At 36.8% G+C, this 18,659-nt stretch overlaps 1 long non-coding RNA gene across 5 annotated transcripts in view; it reads right to left on the bottom strand.

The window, feature by feature from the left end:
- Positions 1-2,795: 2,795 nt before the first annotated feature.
- The window catches only part of LOC106559361, a 41,024-nt gene continuing 25,160 nt past the window's right edge, over positions 2,796-18,659 (bottom strand). For 4 of the 5 annotated variants that reach the window (XR_005354018.1, XR_005354017.1, XR_005354021.1 and 1 more), the window contains 2 exons: positions 11,691-12,233; positions 2,796-8,548 (listed from right to left, as the gene is read on the bottom strand). This is a non-coding gene — a long non-coding RNA (uncharacterized LOC106559361). The remainder of the gene's footprint in view (positions 8,549-11,690; positions 12,234-18,659) is intronic. The other variant, XR_005354022.1, reaches the window with a different exon arrangement.

Raw genomic sequence — 18,659 nt, 5'->3', positions numbered from 1 at the left:
ACATACACTTTATTTTTTTTTAAAGATTTTATTTATTTATTCATGAGAGACACAGAGAGGGAGAGAGAGAGGCAGAGACACAGGCAGAGGGAGAAGCAGGCTCCATGCAAGGAGCCCGACGTGGGACTCGATCCCGGGACTCCAGGATCACGCCCTGGGCCATAGGCAGGCACTAAACCGCTGAGCCACCCAGGGATCCCGGAACAACATACACTTTAATCAACAAACATTATTAGGAATAAAGATTGTCACCACATAATGATAACTGATTTAATTCACCGATTAGGTGTTCTACATAGATCAATGGAACAGAATAGAGAATCCAGAAGTGGACCCTCAACTTTATGGTCAACTAATATTTGACAAAGAAGAAAAGACTATCCATTGGAAAAAAGTCTCTTCAATAAATGGTGCTGGGAAAATTGGACATCCACATGCAGAAGAATGAAACTAGACCACTCTCTTGCACCATACACAAAGATAAACTCAAAATGGATGAAAGACCTAAATGTGAGACAAGATTCCATCAAAATCCTAGAGGAGAACACAGGCAATACCCTTTTTTGAACTTGGCCACAGTAACTTCTTGCAAGATACATCCATGAAGGCAAAAGAAACAAAAGCAAAAATGAACTATTGGGACTTCATCAAGATAAGTTTTTGCACAGGAAAGATACAGTCAACAAAACTAAAAGACAACCTACAGAATGGGAGAAGATATTTGCAAATGACATATCAGATAAAGGGTTAGTATCCAAGATCTATAAAGAACTTATTAAACTCAACAGCCAAGAAACAAACAATCCAATCATGAAATGGGAAAAAGACATGAACAGAAATCTCACAGAGGAAGACATAGACATGGCCAACAAGCACATGAGAAGATGCTCCGCATCACTGGCCATCAGGGAAATAGAAATAAAAACCACAATGAGATACCACCTCACACCAGTGAGAATGAGGAAAATTAACAAGGCAGGAAACCACAAATGTTGGAGAGGATGCGGAGAAAGGGGAACCCTCTTGCACTGTTGGTGGGAATGTGAACTGGTGCAGCCACTCTGGAAAACTGTGTGGAGGTTCCTCAAACAGTTAAAAATAGACCTGCCCTACGACCCAGCAATTGCACTGTTGGGGATTTACCCCAAAGATACAGATGCAATGAAATGCCGGGACACCTGCACCCTGATGTTTCTAGCAGCAATGTCCACGATAGCCAAACTGTGGAAGGAGCCTCGGTGTCCATCAAAAGATGAATGGATAAATAAGATGTGGTTTATGTATACAATGGAATATTACTCAGCCATTAGAAACGACAAATACCCACCATTTTCTCCGACATGGATGGAACTAGAGAGTATTATACTGAGTGAAATAAGTCAATCGGAGAAGGACAAGCATTATATGGTCTCATTCATTTAGAGAATATAAAAAATAGTGAAAGGAATAAAGGGGAAAGGAGAAAAAATGAGTATGAAATATCAGAAAGGGAGACAGAACATGAGAGTCTCCTAACTCTGGGAAATGAACTAGGGGTGGTGGAAGGGGAGGTTGGTAGGGGTGGGGATGACTGGGTGACAGGCACTGAGGGGGGCACTTGATGGGATGAGCACTGGATGTTATTCTATATGTTGGCAAATTGAACACCAATAAAAAATAAATTTATGAAAAAAAAAGGTGTTCTAAACTTGTATGCACCCAATAACAGAGTCTTACAATACACAGAGCAAAGTTTTACTAGATTAAAAGGAAAAAAATGCTTTCTCTCGAGTTATATTTTCCTTCTTTTTCCTGGTAGCACAGAGTTTGCACAGCAGCAGCAAAGTAGAATGATGACAAGATTTGAGATATATATGTGAAAAAAAGCAAGTCTCTGAAATGTATTCTATAAATAGCATAAATCATATCCATATTTCTTGAGAGACAGTATCAATCAAAGGGATCAAACAAGATCATTTTGTTTATGGCAGACTAAAAGAATCAAAGTAAATTTAGAGAGAAGATGCTTGAAGGAACTATGAAGCTAAGCTTTCAAGGAAAATTCCTGAAAAAAAATTCTTCTAGGTTTGGCAGTTTGTGTATTTTGCATTTTAATTACAAAGTACAGTGTTTCAACACTTGGTTAGGGAATCATTCATAATTGGGACCTTCCTGACCACAGTCAGCAAACCTTCCTTCACCTCCAAGAGGTTTAGGAAATCAAAACAGAGCCTATCTGCCAGAGAGCTGTGGTCCTCATCAAATAAAACAGCCCCAGGACTGGCACAGTGGTGCACTTGTGCTTGAGAGATGACCTCGACCAGATGCTGAGACTAAAATATCTCTCAAGACTGGTTGAAAAGTGGGTAAATTCATAGTACAGAAACTGGCCTGTGTGAAAACCCTTCACTTGGAGCCAGTCTGAATGTGGCTTGTGGAAAGAAGAGAGGTTTAATTTCTATTTCTTTCCATCCCACATCATAAACACAAAAATTGCTGTTGAATATTCAGCCCATGGCTCTAGTACCTTTTTCATTCTGAAATGTGTGTGTGTGGGAGGAGAATATATATATATATCTCCTAAGGAGATAACTTTAGGAGTGTGTGTGTGTGTGTGTGTGTATATATATATATATATATATATATATATATATATATATATATTAGGTATATATACCTATACCTATATTTACCTATATTTTTAGGTATATATATATATATATATATATATATATATATATACCTAAAAATTACTCTGTACAAATATTTCTGTAAGAGGGAAAGGATCACACACATTGGAAATAAGAGTTGTGAGTTTATTTGCAAATGCTTTTATTAAAAAATGTTAATCATGTACAAAAGGAAAGTTTTCAAAATAAAATTTTGCTATTAATACTGCCATCCCACAAAATGGAAGTTCTAATAATTCCTCATTAGGTTGTTTTTCACTGCACCACTATCAAAGTTTCACAAACCTGAATGAAACACATGATAATTAAAAGAAAAGCCAGTAAAAATTGGAGAAAAGAAAGGGATAGTAAGTATACAAAGATTACAAGGCCAGAAGTCAAAGAATTTCATTCTAAGAGCTCAGGTGACCATAGAAGGGTATAGTCACACAAATTTTTAGGCATACTCATTTAGATTTTTATTAAGAGTCTTCTTTCTAGAGCATTCTAGAAAATTTCTAATCTTTCTTAATGCCTTGAGTTCACTTAAAATATCATTAAGACATCTTGAGATCTTCACTTGTGAGAAATTATGCATTAAATATCACAAAGAACAAGAAAGTAGACTTTGGAAAGGAAAACTTGCACTCCAGAAAATCATTACTTGATGCGGAGAAGAATATGCAGAAATGAGTATCAGGGCATTTGGCTGTTTGCCCAAGCTTGTCCCAGTGTGGGGACTTCTCATACTTCCCTGGGCCTTGGTGAACCTTCACTATTCTATTAGAATAATGCAGCTTGTACAGTTTTCTAGATGATCTCCATGACTCTTTCAAATATAAAACACTATGATTCTCTTGAGTTCTCATCACTCTTGACTACCTCTCTTCTCCTGAAGTTTGGGGTCAACTCACCCCAGAGAAGATCAGTCTTAAACACATACACACACATATAAAAATTTCATAATGCATGGCAAGTGACATAGTAAACACTTGTCTTGGGAGCCCCAGAGAGATATTTTCAATTAAGTATAATTGATATGCAATATTATCTTAGTTTCAGGTATTATATTATACAATATTATATTGACATACAATATTATAATAATCAACATAGTAATTCCAATATTTATATACATTACACCTGGTAAATGTAGTCACCATCAGCCACCATACAAAGTTATTACAATATTATTGATCCTATTCCCTGGACTGTACTCTTCATCCCATGATTGATTTATTTCATAACTGCAATTTTGTACCACAGATAATATGATGGTGTGGTTTACAAAATTTATTTCAAAAATGCCAAGTACTTTACAAAATTCATATCGAAATAGGGAAAAGGATGTGGCCTAATAAACAGAAAGGTACGGGTTGATAAAGGATGCCCATCAAAGGATGAAGCAACATATAATTTAGCAATTCAGACATGATTGAAAAAGGAAACTGGTCATTATTTGATGGGCACAAAATTGCTATTTCCCAAGGTCCTGAATATTCCAAATTTATTGTTTCTTACCTGTTCTCTATAGCACTTGCCATATTCCTACATTGGGGTGAATTATAATGGTTTGTTGGAAGAAGGTAAGTGCACACATACATACATACAGTTAAACAGAAATGCCTACTGTGTGATTTTACAAATGATAAAGGAGATTAAAAACCAGGGTCACTCATAATTCTAAACCCTAGAATTATGCTCTTGGAAAAATATTATTAGAAAAAATGATATGACTAATAGAGAGTAGGTCATTTAAAGCACTCAAAAGGGCAGAAAACAGGTGAATATTTGGACAAAAATGTCCATTTTCCCCTCTATTTTGTCATGCTTCATAATTTATTTATAATGTTTGGCTCAAGCAAGAGTTTGTGTTGAAACAAACCATAATTTTCTTTTAGATCAGTGTTTCTGAACTTTTATTTTTCATCATCACTGCCTAAGAAGACTTTTCCGACTCTTTTTTCCCTAATCACTCTCCAGTAAAATTATAACACCACAGATAGACTGTGTATTTGTTTACGCATATGTATATAAGTCCTTTACAGATTTTGAGTAAGATTTTCTCACCCCCTCTAAGAAACTAATTTTCACCCCTTTTGGAGATGATATTGCCCCCTTGAGAATGCATGTTTTATATTGTGGTAAAATAGGAATGCCATATAAGCTGCTGAAAGATGGCAAGATATAGATACCAATGCAGCCCTCACTTACTGAACAGTTACAGATCAGAAGAAAACATAAGAATATTTAAGCATGGCTTTCCACATGATCTCCTACTACACATTCTTACTAAAATAAATAAAAATCATAAATTCCAGATTCTGAAGCAAATCAGCAAAAGAAAACATTAAGAAAAAAAAAACAGAAAATAGAAGTGGTATTAGAGGATGAGTCCCAGAAATTCTTGGGAATCACTTTCTGAAAAAAAGATAGAGAAAGGAAAAATAGGAGGAAAAATAAAGAAGGCAGAAAATGAAAATATCATAATATCTTTGGCAGTTTTATTTACCTCAAGATTTTTAGAAGCCAACTTTTATATATGGACTTTTACATAAGGCTCCTGGAAAAAGAGGATAGAGCCCCAGTGATGGAGTCCATTCTGTGACCCATCAGTCAGTGGAAATGACATGGCAAGAAAGGAGTGCTCATATCTGGAGGAAATTGAGAGCAGATAGGGAAATAGAGACTATGAACATTCAAGAGAGATCTTTGCATTTTTACACTTAACCCTCTGCACATTTCAATGGTTGGGATGCATGAGAGAACAATAGCTCAAGAGCAATTTAAATTTTACTTGTTCATATGCAAAAATAGCACAAAACCCAAGACACTTCCAGGGATATTTCATAATTTATGTAAACATTCTAAAACAAACTTTTGAACATTAATTAAAATAATAGATGAGAACATGCATTGGCATCCTAAAATCCAAAAGAAATTCAAGGCAGGGCTGTTTACAATGATCCTGAGGTTGACCATTCTCTTCGTCCTCTTCTCCTTTCTATTTAATGACCTCTTCTTTTCTGTCACCTTTGCTGGCATGGCTCCATCTTCTGTACTCTAAAAAGGCAGCTGCTAAGGTCAATTTTTATCTTCCTGTCTCTGCTCTCTTCCATGGCAAGCCCCTGAATTCTCAGTTTATCAGCTATCATGTCTAGGCAAACCTCTCCCTAAACCATCTTTCTGGCCTTACAGAGTTTCCTGATCACCAAACATAATTGTCAACTGCCTACTAGATGTGGATTTCCTCTCAACACCCCAAAATCAAGATGAACAAAATAAAGATCATCATCATAAAACCTCCTGCTTCCTTATTTCTATTAAATAAATGTCATAGAAATGTATGATAGGTATGCCTCTTGTCCTCACCCATGTGCTCACTTGGTTATCAAGACAATTCATTCCACCTGCTGATGTTGCTCACAGCGGTTTCCTACACTAGCAGAACTTACATGTCCCACCCAGACTTTCACAATTGCATTAGCACTGGTATGCTCTAATCCCTCTCTTGGATAAATTCTATGTGCTCTTTTCAAAATCATCCTCATATCTGGCCATACCACAAAATAATTTAAATAGTTATACATTTCTAACCACTTTCAGCCAATATTGAAGCTTTCTCTCCTTTTCTTCCACACTATTGTCCCTCTAAATTCCTATTGTCCCTTGTAAGTACCAGATGGGCCCAACTAGTAGCTATCCGTTAGCATACCCTACCTCTTTCCTCAGCATCTTGTTGAAATGATTCCCTCTGTTTAACATGTTCTTCTCTTTTCTTTCAACCTCACCCAACAAAGTCTGACTTTCTGTCAAAACTAAGATAAAATTCACCTACATGTTAATGATTTTCCTGAATTTCTGCTCTGGACTTCAGAGCACAATGTCATTGTGCTTTGTCGCATTCTACATTCTATCTTTATTGATAATACAAAGCCATAGGATGTGAATATATTTGTACGTATCATCATTTTTCCTTCTTGTGCCCAAAGCGGACATCGTTAATCAACTGCAACACTCTTTCTCATTAAATCCAGACAAGGGGGATCCCTGGGTGGCGCAGCGGTTTGGCACCTGCCTTTGGCCCAGAGCGCGATCCTGGAGACCCGGGATCGAATCCCACGTCGGGCTCCCCGTGCATGAAGCCTGCTTCTCCCTCTGCCTGTCTCTGCCGCTCTCTCTCTCTCTCTCTCTCTCTGTGACTATCATAAATAAATAAAAATTAAAAAAAAAAATCCTGACAAGGTCTCAGACTCCATCTCAGCACCACATGTCAGGCAACCACTCATTAAAGTTGATACATGAACACAAGACCTGGATTATAGTAAATACCCAATAAACATTAGTTATTATCATTATTATTATTCTCTAGCATAATACTCATCACAGAAAGTAGAAGATGATCGAAGATTATTGGTTAAATGAACTGCTACTAAAATGTCAACTTGTTTACATTCTTCATCTTTGTTACTTAAATGAAGAAGACGGAAAACTTGAATTCCTTTCAAGACAGAGTTTTTCTGTCATACTGAAGAAAACTATGCTATTTCCCAAAGTAAAATGCCATAATTCCTTTCTCTAATACATGTATTGATCCCTAATTAATGCTATAAACACTCCAATTCAGAATGAGTGCCAATGTCATCAGCTCCAGGGAAATTTGAGGAAATTATTTCATCATTGAATCTTCAGGATGGCTGATGTTGTTGAGCTAGCCATGCAGCTGCATTCCAATGGAAAATCTGGGTCCTGTTTAAAGTGGACACAGGCTACAAGTACTGTATTTGTATGGATAGTTTGACTGTCTGGGCATGTCCCTAAGAGAACAGGTGAGAGAGGAATGTGCTTGTGGAAGCACATGTGGAAACATCTGCTCTTAGAGATATCATCTATTTACTCAGGATGCTTGCAAGTTTACTCTTCCCTGATTTTACGTACTGTGATTGCTGTTCACATGTTGTCTCTTGTCACCCAAAGATAATGACAATGACAATGATGATGATTATGATGCTGTTGATGATGAGGATGGAACGAATATATCTGCATAATCCTCTCTCATTTACAAATATGAGGAATGGCTGGCAGAGAAAGAAAAACATGTAGACACAGGGAAGAGGAGGAAAGCAGGGACACTTTAATTAAAAATAACAAAACTTAAAAAAAATAGTACCAAAACTTCTCATGGAAGGAAGATTCTAAGCTCCCCTGCAAGATTGGAGGCAGAAGATATACCCCATTTTTTCAGAGTCTTGTTCCAAGTTGGTTAGTGAGTCTCAGAAGAGAATGGAGGATTCTGGATTTGATGCCAGAAGTTCTAAAGTCTCAAATTTCTGGATTCAATTTTAGACCTTTTAAAACATTATTTCTCCTTCTCTGTGATGCTTTCAGGGAATGAGATACTTTGACTACCCCAAGATCCCTTAGATCACTCATTCTCCTGCAGCAATTAACTCCAACTTTGGTCATGTTTGTGTTATTTTGCTAGACTGCTTTTTTGGGAAGGGAATCATGTTTTCATGGTGATGACAGAACAGTCCAATGTGGTGTCTTTCACCCTCTTGGGGCGCCAGTCACAGTAGTGGGACAGAAGACCACCACTGATGCCACATCTGCTCTTTGTCTCCATCCGTGTGGGTTTTATCACTTGGGGAACCAATGAAGATGATCGTGTCCTACTGGCTGGGCTTGCAGTTGGGCTAAACATAAGTGCCTTTGTTATTCTCACTGACTTGCAAATTCAGATATTGATTTATTGCAGCTTCTGATCTTCAGCCCGGAAATCTAATCTTGTGAAATGCTGACTAATGTTTCCATCCCTTGAAGTCACACAATTCCTTGATCATAGAGGAAAATGGTGTAGAAATTTTTAATTGAAGCCCTTTCTGTCCTAAAAGGGTATCCTAGGAAAACAAATAAACAAAAGTAAGATTTGGCAAAAGAGCTTTTATTCAAATTTCTAAAACCATGGAGCATCTAGGTGACAGAATTGTCTGAACAGGACCCTTGGTTTGAAATAGCTCATTTTTAAAAAATCACACAACCAACATGACTAATTGCATGATTGCAGGTAACACATGCTAGCAGTATCAGAGGTCTGGCTGCAAATTGACCATCAGGAGATGCCGGGACAGTCTGGGCACCTGCTAGAAAGACACATGCAAATAAGGCAAATAAAAAAACAATGAAACAGACTCTTTAAAAGAACTGATGGGTAAACCTCATAATTTTCATAGAAGACAAAACATTTATGGCTGAGTCACAGATGCTTGAAATGGAAAGATATGCAATTTATACATAATGTATATATAGCAATTATATACATACATACAATTGAAATATGTCTTCTTTTGCCATTTTTAGGGAAAAGAGTATACAAATTGCTAATTCATTTTCAAGCTATCTAAACCCATAAGAAAGATGTACCCCTTGGGCTTCATAATCTAATGTGTTCTTTCAACTTTCTTATAAACTGGGATGTTTTAAATTACTATGAAATGATAACACTTAAAATTGTTTTTGCATCATGCAGTTATATCAAATACAATATTTCCTGAGACTGACATTCTCTTAAAAGCACATTGTGTCTTGGCATTTCCTTACAGCTCACATTTGGTGCCAGATGACATGATCACAAAACATGTCTCTTTACAATCATTTTGGTTTTGCATCCTCTGTGCAGTACCTGAGTCTGTCCTTGTATCTCTTTCTCTTTCAATGTCTCTGCTGTGTCACTAAGAAATTAAGGTAATGACAATCTCCCAAATTCTGGAAGATACTTTAGATAGTCAACAAACTGCTTTGCTTTTCCTGAGAGAGCATGAGTTCTGGACAAGAAAAATTTATCAGGCTCAGTTCTTTAATTTTTGTTTTTATTTTGTTGTTGTTGTTGTTGTTGTTGTTTTAATTTTTATTTATTTATGACTGTCACAGAGAGAGAGAGAGAGAGAGAGAGGCAGAGTCATAGGCAGAGGGAGAAGCAGGCTCCATGCACCGGGAGCCTGACGTGGGACTCGATCCCAAGGTCTCCAGGATCAGGCCCTGGACCAAAGGCAGGGTGCCAAACCGCTGCGCCACCCAGGGATCCCCCAGGCTGAGTTCTTGATGCAGATTCAGCTGTGAGAGACCTGTTGGTATGTGTTAGTGGCTCACTTTCTTCATTCCTCAGAGTAAATGTAAGGTATTTGCTTATTCTCTGAGTAACTTCTTACACCAAGAAAAAATTCCCTGAAAAAACAGGGGTGATGGACCTCAAAAACATTCTGCTAAGTGAAAGAAGCCAGATGGGAAAGACCACATATTGTATGATCCCACTTACATAAAATCTCCAGAACAGGCAAATCTGTAAAGACAGAGAGTGTATTTGCTGGAGTCTGGGGGTGGGAACAGGGATTTACTGTAAATGGACCCAAGGGATCCCTTGGGGTGATGGAAACATTTTAAAACTGGATTGTGGTGATGGTTGAACAACTCTATAAATTTACTAAAAGTAGTTGAATTATACACTTAAAACAGATGAATTTCATGGTATGTAAAAAATAGAATGGATATCTAACAAGGTAATTATCACCTTCTAACGTATGGAACATACTATATTCAGAAAACAAACAGTCACTCTGTAATTGCACACCTGCATACAAAAAAAATTCAAAGAATTTGCTTAGTTTGTTTTATATTTCAGTAAAAGCTATGAACTGAATACAGTCGTGTTGTGCTTCAACTGTACAACAATTTCTCCCACAGCCTATAGTTCACTCTATTATATTTTAAATCTATGATTTTAAGCAAAGCCTGTAATCTAGGCATTTGGGGGATTCCTGGGGAAATTCCAAGCAAATTTGTTGGAATTACCCATTTTAAACATTACCCAAGAATTACATACCTTTAATCTTTTTAGGCCATTATTGCAACTTTCTAACTGTTATAATTTTAAACTCATGGAAAACTTGCAAGAATAGTACAAAGAATTCCAAATGCCATTAGCCAGATTCACCAATTGCTTAAATTTTCCCCATTTTCTTTATCCTTCTTTCTCTGCATGTATTTCTTCAATTTTTTTCTTTTTTAAATACAAACATACTGCATGTGCATTGGAAAAATAAAATGATTTATATAAGTGTAATTTCCCCACCTCCCTAAGCATAAAACCATTATTAACAATTTCTTGAATTGTTTTCATAATGTTTTTGAGAGAGCCAAATTGGAATAATTGTCAAAATACTTGGCATATTATAAATTATATTTACAAATACACATTACTATCAAAAACAAAACAAAAAACGCATTCAATTCGATTTTCTTCTTGCTGATGAGCTGGCATTGAACTTGTACTCTCTTCCTAGTAGATTAACTTCTTTGGAAGGCAGTGTGACGGCCTGGGGTGGTCAGCCTCTGAACTGACTGATTAATGGAATGAATGAGAGAGCCAAGTGGAAAGTCCCAGCAAAGTAGATGCAAGGATCACACTTCTCTAATATGTATCATCTGATATTCAGAGAAAAGCAGAGGCACCTGTGCGCTCACAGATCCAGACAAAGGAAATGAACTGACATTGCTGTGTCTTGTAATTGTTTTTCCTGGCCATCTATTTCTAAGCCATTGGCCTCCCATCAGTGACCATGTGTACTTGGAGTCACAACAGACAAAACACAGCTGAGCCAGCACTAATCAGAGGCAGTTCGTAGAAAGAACCCCTGGCTGCAACTCTACTGACAATGGACAGAGGGAAATAAAAACTAACAGGGAATGAAAAGGAGCCATGCTAACAAAGAACATATTAGAACAACAGCCATGACAAGAAGTGCCCCCTCTTCCAATGCTTTCCTTCCTGCAGCTGCCCTAGCCCCAAATTTCTCACAAGGAACCCTTCTTGCCTCATGGAACCTCACAGGTCCTGTGCAGATGTCCAGTGGGTATGCAGACTACAGCAGTGGCTATAAATACAAGCAAACCCTTAATATGCCTGGGAAATGGCTAGAAACAACTCCTCTGAAAGAGCAAGGTCTTCCAACACTACAGGGAAGCCTGTGAGTACACATATGATACCTGTGCAGGTGTTGGATTTGGTACACAGTGGCTGTCATGGAAATTAGCCACACCATCTCGGCATTCACCTCAGTGGCTGGAGAAAGTGGATGAACAACGTTCATTGCCTGATCAACACTTGCTATGGTCAAGCAAAGAAGATAAGTCTGATTTTCTTGTCTGTAACTAGACTCAAGAAGAGAATTTCTGTCTGAGTCCACCTCAATCCTCATTGAGTATATTAAACAGACTCTCCATGGATCTGGGCAGCATCTCAGTGCTGATTCAGCTCTGGTGACTGGGTCAGCAATGGGCCTGCATCGTACCATAAGTCACCTCTCTGGTTAGACCAGAAGCAGCATTGTATGTCCATTGGGTCTTTGAACCATTGTATGTCCATTGGGTAGAGTTTGAGAATGGTTTCCTATGGAGTGCATACATACAGTTGCTCTATTATTTCTCCTAATTCTGGCCATCATGGTGCAGTGGCTAAGACCACGGACTCCAGCGCCAACTGTCCAGATTCAATTGCCAGTTCTTGGGCAACCTTGGGCAAGTCAGTTTCTGTAAAACAAGGATCGCATTGGTATCATTAATTAGTAATTATATATTAATGATACCATTATTATCATTATTCTATTTATATAATATGTTATTTTTAAAGCTTCCTTACTTCCCTAGCTCATAAAACACACTTGAAAAAATGACATCTAACGAATGGGAAAAGGCAAAATGATGTGTACTCTTCCTACATCCATTCATGCTTTCTCTACTCTCTAGAGGTCACCTGGTTTGCTATTTTAAAATGCAATGTTATCATCTCATTTCCTTGATTATTTTTTACAGTTTCCCATGGCTCTTGGGTAATTTCAAAATGTTGAACATGGCCCCAAGACCCTCCATGATCTGACCTTACCACTTCTCCTTTTTCATCTTGGGCACCTTGCCCTTGAGCCTCCCTGGCCCCATGGTAGGTTCTCAGAACCTTTACATCTGCCCTTCCCTCAGACGAGCGCTCTTTGCTTCCTACCTCTACTCCATTAGCCCCCTCTAATGCTATCTTTTCAGTTACTTTTCTGGTGCTCCAGGCAGGTTAGGGTTCCCTGCAGTCCTCTTTCATAACACTGCAAAAACTGAAATTATTTGGAAACATATCTTTTCCTCCCTACACTGTCCGTGATCTTCACTTTTGAATCTCTCATACCTACCATAGGTCTAGAACTTATTAGTTAGCTAGAAGAAGGAAATGGAAAGAAATTATACACTTGATGGTTAATATTAGGAATTTTTATATAGTAAAATTTATTAATCTTTCTCTGTTTTGTGCTCCTTACAACTTATTTAGGAAATCTTCTATCCCTAAAATAGAAACCATGGATTTACATGGAACTTATTTTTAATACAAGATGAGGTGGGGACCCATTTTTAATTTTTTTATTTATGTCTATATTTTCCCAGGACCATTTTATTGAGTGGTTCAATTTTTTCATTGATTTGCAATTCCAGCTCTGTCAAGAATAGGTTTTTCATATTTGTATAGGTCTGACTCTTGGTTCTTTAGTCCATTCCATTCATCTAATTCTGCCCCAATATCCCATTGTCTTAGTTTATATCACTTTGAAAGTCTTGGCATCTAGTAAAGTGAGTCTTTCTACCAAGATCTTCTCCATAGAGTTTAACTTGACTGTATTCATGATCATTTTCTCTTTCATATAAATTCTAAAGTCAGCTTTGTTGGAATTTTATTGGAATTGCATTGCAAAACTTGGGCAACAATTCATACAAATGTGATAGATGCCCAGAAACATGAATATGTTTTGCTTAACCATCAACATGGTATAACTTTTATTATGGATTGAATAGTGTTCCTCCAGAAAACTGTGTTGAAGTCTTAACCTCCAGTATCTCAGAATGTGACCTTAATTGAAAATAAGAAATAAGATCAGCAGATGCAATTAGTAAAGATGAGATTATGCTGGAATAATGTGGGCCCTTAAACCGGTAGGACTAGTGCCTATACAAGAATGGATGTGAAGATAAAAGAAAAGAAAGCCATGTGAAGATGAGACATCCAAGTTAGGTAGCTGCAAGCCAAGGAATTCCAAGATTGCTGGTTACCACGAGAAATGAAGAAGAGGGAAGGAAGCATTCTCACAGAAGCTCAGAAGGAGCACAGCCCTGTTGATGTCTTGATTTTGGATTCCTAGTCTCCAGAACTGTGAGAGAATAAATTTCTGTTATTTGAGGACACTCATTTGTGGCATTTGCTATGGCAATCCTGGGAAACCAATACAACTCTCCATTTAACAAATTATTCTGTAACATATTTCAATAAAGTTGTATAGTTTTCTCCATAATAGTTTTGTGCATTTTTATTACATTTATTTCTACATGATTTTTATCTTCTGCTGCTGTGTAGAACAGTAATTGACTTTTGCATGCTAATCATCTACCAAGAAAATTTAACTCCCTTATTAATTTTAAGAATTTTTTTGATTGTTTGGGAGGGGTTTCTGTGAAGACAATGATATCACCAAAAGCAATAATATATTTGTTTCCTCTTTTGCAAATCTTTAATCAATTCTTTCATGCTCTTTTAAATCAATTCTTCCATGCTACTTTCAAATCTTTCATCTACCAGGTAGTAGATCTTACCTGGTATTTTCTCAAGATCAAGATACTTAATTATTGATTCAATTTTTGAAATAATTATAGAGTAATAGAGATTTTCTACTTTTCAAATAATTACATAAAATTATATATAAATGGTTATATATAAATATATACCCACTAATTAATAATCATGATTTATTAATTAAGATGTTCAAATCTGCTATCTTAATCTGTTTTATTTTATTTGCCTGTTGATTAGCACTATAGTATGAAATGACAAATTTTTCTTTGTGTTTCTATCAATTATAACATTATATATTTTAAGTATATGGTAATTAAGACCATACTATTTAAAATTTATCCTTTGCCAATGCATAGTGACTTTAATAATAATTCTTGTCTTAAAATAATGTTTAGACTCATGTTAATATGGCTACTTTAGCTTTTTTTTTTTTTTTTTTTTTTGGTTACCATTTATTTATAACCAGTTTTCTTTTGTCTATGATTCTCATTCATTCTATGTCCTTATGTTACTAATGGAACTTCTATAGAAAGCATAGAAATGATTTTAAAAATTTCTGATAGGGACGTCTAGGTGGCTCAGCAGTTGAGCATCTGCCTTTGGCTCAGGGCTTGATCCTGGGTCCTGGAATCAAGTCCTGCATCAGGCTCCCTGTGTGGAGCCTGCTTCTCCCTCTGTCTGTGTCTCTGCCTTTTTCTCTCTCTCTGTCTCTCATGAATAAATAAATAAAATCTTAAAAAACAACTTCTGATAATCTTTGTCTTTTAACCAAAGAGTTTAGTATACTTATATTAAATGTAATTTCTGATATCTTTGGGTTTATTTTGTGGTAGACTGCATTCATCAAATACTTTGTCCATCTCTGAAGTAGTCCTTCTTTGAAGATTTCAACTTCTCACCCACCCAACTGATCTCAAAAGTGTCCATGTGGCTTGTTGGTACAATAAGGGGTAAGTGAGGTGTGTCATTCATGATTTGCCACATTTCCTTTTCCTCTGCCTCAACACCCTCAATGTTCAGGACAGAGGTTGCTCTGTGAAGCTGGAACCAGAGTTGCTGGCAGGGTGTGGCAGGGCCACACTGGACCCACAGTATGGACATAGAAAGTGAGCAAGGAACAAACGTCTATTGTTGAAGCCTAGTCCCAGCGAGATATCTGGCTGGTTTATAACCCCAGTACAAACTGGGCTACTGATTAAAGACACATTTCTTAATCTTATTTTGTACTTTTAATTTGTCCTTTATATAAAAGTTACTTTCATGATCATTGTTGTTTTGTTACTATAATTATCATGACCTGCCTAGCATTTCTTAAGATTTTTTGAGGTTGTTTTTTATCTTTATGTCCTAGTTCTCCTGCACTAGTATAGGTTTTATACACTTTGTTGCTATTCTTCTGTGGCTACTCTAAGAGTTTGAACATGGATATTAACTTTACAAAGTGTAAATATGTCAACATCTAAATAACAAGAGAAACTTGGTATGCTTTTTTTAATTTCAATTCAATTAGCCAACATATAGTACATACTTAGTTTTAGATATAGTGTTCAATAATTTATCAGTTGTGTATAACACTGATGCTCATCACATCATATGTCCTCCTTAATACCCTTCACCAAATTACCCCATCACCCCATCACTCCATCCACCTCCCCTCCAGATTGGTTTGTTTCCTAGAGTTAAAAGTCTCATGATTTTTCTCCCTCTCTGGTGACTTCCCATTCAGTTTTTCTTCCTTTACCTATGACCCTCTGCACTATTTCTAATGTTTCACATATGAGTGAAACCATATGATAATTGTCTTTCTCTGATCAACCTATTTTACTCAGCATAATATCCTCCAGTTACATCCACATCAATGTAAGTTGCTATGCCTTTTTAAAAATACATTCTCTCCTGATTTATATAGAATTATTACATATTTTAGTGTCATCTCCAACTGTTAACAATTAGACATTGTTTTAACAAATAATTTCTTAGGGGGATCCCTGGATGGCTCAGCGGTTTAGCGTCTGCCTTTGGCCCAGGGCGCGATCCTGGAGTCCCAGGATCGAGTCCCACGTCAGGCTCCCGGCATGGAGCCTGCTTCTCCCTCCTCCTGTGTCTCTGCCTCTCTCTCTCTCTCTCTCTATGTCTATCATAAATAAATAAATCTTTAAAAAAAAAACAAATGATTACTTAGATTTATTCATGTTTAACAGTTTTCCTTACTCAGTACTCCTTGCATCTCCTACCTTTTTTCTGTTCCTATTATACTGAGGGTTTTTAATCCTAAATGAGTGTTGAAGTTTGTTAAATGTTTTTTTTTTTTCTGCATTGAATGATATGGCCATATGATTTTTCTGTTTAGGCTCTTAATATAGTGGATTTCATTGATTTTTAAGTATTGAACCAAACTTGCATTCCTGGAATAAGCCCCACTTGTTTAGGGTGTTTTATTCTTTTAATATATTGCTAGATTCAATTTGCTAATATTTTATTGAGTATTTTTGCATCTATGATGCCGAGGGGTATTGGTCTATGGTTTTCTTTTTCTGTACAGTCTTTGTTTACTTTTATTATTAAGGTAGGCCAGCAACCCGAAATGAGTTAGAATATATTCTCTCTTCTGTTTTCTGGAAGAAATTAGAAAATTGTTATTTCTTTAATATTTGAATGAAACCATCTGGTCCTGAAGATTTCTTGGAAGGTTTTCAACTATGAATTCAATTTATTTAATAGTTATAAGACTACCCATATATTACCTATTATATTTTGAATGAATGTTCGTATTTCATAGTTTTTGAAGAATTTAGTATATTTCATCTAAGCTATTTATATGTGTAGTGTTGTTTGTTGTGTTGTATTATCCTTGCAACATCTAGGAAGTAATAATCTTTAAATGTGAGTATTTTCCTTTTTGCCGGCTCCAGTCAGAGTCAAGGATTAAACAGGAAGTCTTACCAACATCTCCTTCTGCTAGGCCAATTTTTTTTTTCTAGTTATCACATAAAAGATGTAGCCCTGTAGTGGTTTCTGACTGATGGAGGGTCTCATTCTTTTTGTTTTTGTCTGTTCCCTGAACATGTGGCCCTTTATAACACTGGTTAGAGAGCCCCTTTGACTAATAACTATACCAAGAGGAGACACAAGCTCACCTACCCCACGGTTCACACTTTCTTTTTGTTTCTGGCCTCTTAAGAATTATCTGATTCTTTTTCTTTTCCAGTTCAGCCATGTATTCTTCGTTTTTTTTTTTTTATTATTATTTGGTTATAAAACTCTAACCAACACTTTAAAGTATGTTATTCTTCTAAAAAAGATTTCTTCAAAATTCTAAGCCATGGGCAGCCCGCGTGGCTCAGCGGTTTAGCGCCACCCTCAGTCTGGGGCGTGATCCCAGAGACCCCGGATCAAGTCCCATGTCTGGCTCCCTGCACTGGGCCTGCTTCTCCCTCTGCCTGTGTCTCTGCCTCTCTCTCTCTCTCTCTTTCTCTCTCTGTGTCTCTATGAACAAATAAATAAAATCTTTTTTAAAAATTCTAAGCCATCAAATTTCTAGGAATAATGATGAGATAACCATTTTTGCGCTGATTTGGGGGAAAAATTAGGGGTAAAAAATATTAAATGTGATTGAGGAAAAACTGGACAGTGATGTAACGAGGAATACAATTTGGCAGTATATATTAAAATGTTTTATGATGTCTCACATTTAGATCTTTCATCCATTTTGAGTTTATCTTTGTGTATGGTGCAAGAGAATGGTCTAGTTTCATTCTTCTGCATGTGGATGTCCAATTTTCCCAGCACCATTTATTGAAGAGGCTGTCTTTCTTCCAGTGGACAGTCTTTCCTCCTTTATCGAATATTAGTTGACCATAAAGTTGAGGGTCCACTTCTGGGTTCTCTATTCTGTTCCATTGATCTATGTGTCTGTTTTTGTGCCAGTACCACACTGTCTTGATGACCACAGCTTTGTAGTACAACCTGAAATCTGGCATTGTGATGCCCCCAGATATGGTTTTCTTTTTTAAAATTCCCCTGGGGATCCCTGGGTGGCGCAGCGGTTTAGCGCCTGCCTTTGGCCCAGGGCGCGATCCTGGAGACCCGGGATCGAATCCCATATCGGGCTCCTGGTGCATGGAGCCTGCTTCTCCCTCTGCCTATGTCTCCGCCTCTCTCTCTCTTTCTCTGTGACTATCATAAATAAATAAAAATTTAAAAAAAAAAAAAATAAATAAAAAAAAAATAAAATAAAATTCCCCTGGCTATTCAGGGTCTTTTCTGATTCCACACAAATCTTAAAATAATTTGTTCTAACTCTCTGAAGAAAGTCCCTATTTTGATAGGGATTGCATTAAACATGTAAATTGCCC

The sequence above is a fragment of the Canis lupus genome, chromosome 1 (assembly GCF_011100685.1).
Source record: "Canis lupus familiaris isolate Mischka breed German Shepherd chromosome 1, alternate assembly UU_Cfam_GSD_1.0, whole genome shotgun sequence".
In the NCBI taxonomy this organism is placed as follows: Eukaryota; Metazoa; Chordata; class Mammalia; order Carnivora; family Canidae; genus Canis; species Canis lupus.
Note: the sequence above shows the minus strand (reverse complement) of the source record. Positions and strands in the feature narration are given on the sequence as shown.